At 36.7% G+C, this 5,744-nt stretch overlaps 1 pseudogene; it reads right to left on the bottom strand.

Annotated features, from left to right (window-relative positions):
• Positions 1–4,168: 4,168 nt before the first annotated feature.
• On the bottom strand, positions 4,169–5,104 carry LOC101349464 (dolichyl-diphosphooligosaccharide--protein glycosyltransferase subunit DAD1 pseudogene; annotated as a pseudogene).
• Positions 5,105–5,744: the final 640 nt, after the last annotated feature.

Raw genomic sequence — 5,744 nt, 5'->3', positions numbered from 1 at the left:
CAAGAATGGCGAGACTTCGTCTCACATACCTTGGACACGTTATCCCTGGAGAAGAACATCATGCTTAATAAAGTAGAGGGTCGGCGAAAGAGAGGTAGACCCTTAACGAGATGCATTAACACAGCGGCTGCAACAATGGGCTCAAGCATAACGATTGTAAGGATGGTGCAGGACCGGGCAGTGTTTCGTTCTGTTGTACATAGGATTGCTATGAGTTGGAACCAACTTGATGGCACTTAACAACAATGTGTAGAAATCAATCCATATACAGGTGGTCCAAATTTTTAAAAACCAATTGCCAACTATCCACGATAGAAGTTTTTTGAAAGGTGAATCCTAATAATAAAAATGATAATCTCAATTTGATTGACATGAGATAATTTCAACATATGAATCAGTAAGCATATATTGTTGTTAGTTGCCATGGATTCAGCTCTGACTCATGGTGACCTTATGTATAACAGAATGAAATATTGCCTGGTCCTGTGCCATCTTCATGATTATTGGTATGTTTGAGTCCATTGCTGCTGCTACTGTGTCAATTCATCTCATTAACTGAATTCCCCTCATTTTTGTTGACTCTCTTCTTTACCAGATATGATATTCTTCTCTAGCAATTGATCTTTCCTGATGATGTGTCCAAAGTAAGTAAGTTGAAGTCTCACCATCCTCGCTTCCAATGAACATTCTGGATATATTTCTTCTAAGACTGATTTATTCATTCTTTTGGCGGTCTATGGTATATTCAATATTCTTTGCTTGTTAAAAAAGCATAAACTACAGTGTGCTAATTATGTGCTGAAGTCCCTGGGTGATACAAGCAGTTAATGTATTCGGCTGCTAACTGAAAGTTTTCAAGTCCACCCAGAGGCATCTCAGAAGAAATGCCTGGAAACCTTTAAAATATCAACCATTGAAAACCCTATGGAGCACAGTTCTACTCTGACACACATGGGGTAGCCGTGAGTCAACCTGACTGCAACTGGTTTTAATTATGTGCTAATTACCTAGTTGTTCAATTTGCTAAAAGGACTTACCAGATTCAAAACATTTATGGTCTCAGAACAGCTATATCACTGGCAAAGATTACAGTACAGCAACAGCAGGAGGACATGCATTGAAAGGGGTCTGGAGATTTCAGACTCAGGTGTCTTTGTCTTCCCATCCCTGGGTGGCCAGGATGTGTTTTATTGCCATGTCTTGAACCACCCTCTGCATGCAAGCGCGTGAAATACCTTCTGACCAGGAAGCCCAAAATCTGTTCATGGTGGGGTCTCTTATAGTGAGCCGGTCATATACGCATATTATAGCTATGTAAACAGCCTTAACCAGCAAAAACCCGCAGGCCACTAAAACCAGGTGCAAATCACAACTCAATTATTATTCTTGAAAAACGTTGACAGGCTGGTTCATCCTGCCCCAGAACAACTCCTAGACTCATGGTGATAGACTATCATTTATCTTTAGCTAAAATATTCAGTAGCATTGGCCAAAGGTCACAATCATGTCCTATAGAGACAAGCATACAATCAATTCAGACCAGCTGAGATTAACTCACACTATACCTTCAATATAATTTCAATTTTCTTTAAATTCTCTAAGGAAGAATGGTCATCTTTTTACCAGATTTTTTGACAGGTAAAATCACCTTTGTTATGAAAATATCATTAAATAAACCATTAAGTGAGTTTAATCGTTGTCTTAGGCTGTGTTCTCTAGAGAAGCAAAACCAGTGAAGCATATAAACATACATATAGAGAGATATTTTTTATCACGGAAATGGCTCAGGTGGTTGTAGAAGCTGGAAAGTCCCAAGTCCGTGGGTCAGGCTGGAGGCTTCTCCTGAGTCACTTTACTGCGGGGCTGGCAAACCCAAAACTGGAAGGTCAGATAGCAGACTTCTGGCTCACGGGCTTCGGAGGCTGACGAATCCTAAGACCAGTGGTAAGGTGCTAGGTCAAGTCCTAAGAACTGGAGGTGAGATGAACAGGAGCCAGCTGCAGGATTCAGAGCCAGCAAAAGCCAGTGAGATTTGCCAGAAAGTCCACCTATGTTGGAGGCAGGCCACACCCCCAAGGAAACTTGCTTTTAACTGATTGGCTGCTCATAATAGATCTCATTACAAAGGTGATTACATTATATCAGATCTAATTATGGAAGTAATTACATCATTACATAGCTGCCAAACCACATCATAACTACCAAACCACTGAGAATCATGGCGTAGCCAAGTTGACATACAACCTGAATCATCACAACCATATAAATTACCACTTAATAAGTTTGGGAACAAGCATAAATTACCTTGTTTTTCTGTATTTTATTCTTCAAGAAACCGACTGATTTTTAATCTTGTTAAGGGCATATTTTCAACGTATAGTGAACCAGATACAGTTTTAATAATAAAAGAGAAAATGCTTTTAAATATTGGCTATTTCTAGCTTAGAGTAGCTAATTTTGACAAAGCTAACTTTGTCCTTAAGTTCTTTACTTTCAGATTCAACAAAAAAGTATTAAGACTGTTCTTTTGGTGGAGTTTTTTGTTATTAGCACCACTTATGTGGTATGCTTTTGAGGTGATTATAACACGAATGATGCCTTTTTGAAAAATAATTTGGAACTATTTGAAAATGTCAGTATATGTTTCTCCACATTAATGGCACTGTAAATGACCAGAATAATTTAGGAGATTTCAGACTGAAGGATGCTCTTGTCCTGAAGAGGTTGGAGACAGATAAAAGTACCTGCTGTTCATATTGTTAAGCGGTTTTGTGCTTTTTGGTAATTTGTATATAAAAGAGATGGTGGCTGACTCAAGGTCAATGATTCTCTTCACATGTTAAAAAGGTAAAATCTAGCAGTGCAAAAAATGGTAACTGAATTGTATACAACATCTTCTTCACTAAGTTTCTGGACTTTCTTTGAATAAATTTAAAAATTAAAATGATTTTCCTTCTAAACAAGTGTAAACAGCTGGCCTTGAAGGTTCTATGCAATTTTTCCTGATTTAAAGAAAGTATCACTACGTTTTAGCAAATATACATAAAAATGAACATAAGTAAATTTTCACAAGACGTATGCTTCTAGACCTTGGGAGCTTGGGTTTGGTTATAAGCTTCTCATCCATCCCATCCACTCACTATTCCATAGAGCCAATATCTGCCTGAAAATACATTGTCAACTTCCCAATTAGATTCTTTTGGAAAGAAACCAATCTAAAAAATGAATGCACTATATATATGGAAATAAGTATATTGATAGTTGCTGCAGGTCAGTACTCATCTTTTTTTATAGAGCAGCAGCCTTCAAATGTTTTGTGGTTCTGATACTTCCTAAAAAGATTTTAAAAAGCTGTAATCTCATCGCACATTTTAAAGCTGACATCTAAAATTTTTCCATCCTAAGTTTAAATAGCTGCAAAAGATATAATTTTTAGCACATTGTAAAATATCAACATTTTATAATAAAACTGTTAAATCTCTCTTTTAAATGTATCCATGGAATCTAAATACCATAGTAATTTAATAATCATCATAAAAAACCACCTCTCTTTAAATGTCATGAATTAAATATCATTTCCCTTTCTCCCTAAATTCCTATTTCTAGTTGACGTTCCTCAGAGAATTCTACCTTTATCATATTTTTATGCATGCAGATCTTTTATTTAGTACCCTCTCATATTTATCTGCAACAAAAATAAGAATGAAAATTTAAATGTAATTATTTTTATTTATTGAGATCATAGACTCTATTAACAATTTAACTTTTCTGGATTGAGTAATTAGTATATATACTATTAGTACACAATTGGACCAAATAATACTTTTCAAGTTTTCATTAAAAAAAAAAAAAAAATTAAATTTCAAAAGTAAAAATCTATTGGAAATGCATCTATTTTTTTTTTTGGCATGCAGTTTTTAAATTTGGAAGGAGGCAAAAATGTTACACTTAATGGAAGGCAGAGGTCATGTTAATAAATGCTCATTACAAAGTTGTTCTGACACTGAAGGGAGGGACTTCTCCTGGGCTCCCCACCTACATACCAAATCAGAGTCGGTAGTAAGTACAAATCTGAAGAAAATCCATGTGTCCAACAAGCTGCCATCTCAAGAGCTTTTATCCAGGAGAAATCAGAAAATGAACATTCTTCTTGTCTTCTACTCCTCAGTTGAGTAAATGGGAATGTTTCAGCCAATGAAGTTCATGTCAACAAGGTGCAAGACGGTGCTGGTACAGAGAAAATCAGCAAAGGCTGGCTCCAGTGAGATGCTTTGGAAATCTGCTTTGTTCTGTGGGTTGATCTGTATTCTCAGACAAACTGACAGGATGAAGCTTCCTACACAAGAGGTGAAGCCTAAGAAGAAAGAGTTGAAGGGGAAAGTCCACACGAGGAGACAGAATCAAATTGCAGCATCCAGGTCCAGGTGAGCACTATATACAGGCGGTAGGTGTCCAGCAACTTCAGACACTGCTGGAGTGGAGCTCAAGTATTCCAAGAACCGTGAGATCATGGACACTACCGACAAGGACATGACTATCCACTCAGTTCCTGGAAATGCATTTTTTAATGAGCTATATAATGTTTCTTTCATGTATCTACGGAAAAATAATATTTAATGGTAGAAAAAGTAGATGGGAATGAAAGGAGTTTTCCTTTGAAAATCCAAGATATAGGTCAAAAATCACATTGTGACCAATCATTGAAAGCAATTTGCAGTGCAATTAGGTCTTCCTTCAATTTTGTTGAAACCAAAAGATTGAAAATGACTAGACATGCCAAAATATTTGTAACTAGTTGTTAGAGTCACTTACTGTCTCAACACCTAACAGTTGCCAAATTTTAAAAATTGACCCATGGATTTTACAAATGTGGAAGTGCACCATACTAAGATTGGATGTTGGTAAAGTGTGCCTTTCTTCTACAATAAGTAAAGCAGATCAATTTTGGAAAATCTAGAATGGAAACCAGTCTCCTAAAACTACGTATGCCCCACACCCCCTGGAAAATTGTCATGTACTCCAGGCGTATCCACACCCAACAAGAATAAAGAAAGAAGCTCCTGAAAACCCTAAGAACTTACTGCTCCTGTGATAAGCACCTCTCTAGCTAAAGCCTAGTTCAGTCAGGATCTGTGATTATCTATATTAAAAAAAAAAAAAAATCTCAGGAGACTGATAATGATTCAATTTGGGAAACCATTGAGATAAAGGAAAAACAAAGTGCTTTAGAGTCAGGCAGGCACTGAGTTCCCATCTTACTCCTACCACTTACTAGCTATGTGACCCTAGGCAAATCAACTAACTTCTCCAGTCTCAGCCTTCTCAATGATAATATTAGTAACCTGCCTCTCACGTAGGCATTGTTGGATTAAATTGTATATGTAAATCACTTAGCACAGCGGCTAAGTACATGGGAGTTCTTCAATAAATAACAGCTGTAGTCTTGTCATCATTATCATTTCATTGCCTAGAGTTGCTCCTTGGAAGTTGCCACTACATAGCACTATAGTGTCATGGGGAACAAGTAGGTTTTAGGGAGCCAACTCTTTTACTTTATAAATAATTGTGGGGCGAAATCAGAATGGTTGGATGAGTACGAGAGAATTTCATAAGAAAGCAACACTTTAGCAATTATCAATACTTTTTTCCCTCAACGGGAAACTTAGAAGTAATGAGAAACCAAAAATTCAGACATAAAAAGCCAAAAAACATTTAAATAATCTCATCTATTAGACATATGTCAG

Source organism: Trichechus manatus, unplaced genomic scaffold (genome assembly GCF_000243295.1).
Source record: "Trichechus manatus latirostris isolate Lorelei unplaced genomic scaffold, TriManLat1.0 scaffold00096, whole genome shotgun sequence".
Taxonomy (NCBI): Eukaryota; Metazoa; Chordata; class Mammalia; order Sirenia; family Trichechidae; genus Trichechus; species Trichechus manatus.
Note: the sequence above shows the minus strand (reverse complement) of the source record. Positions and strands in the feature narration are given on the sequence as shown.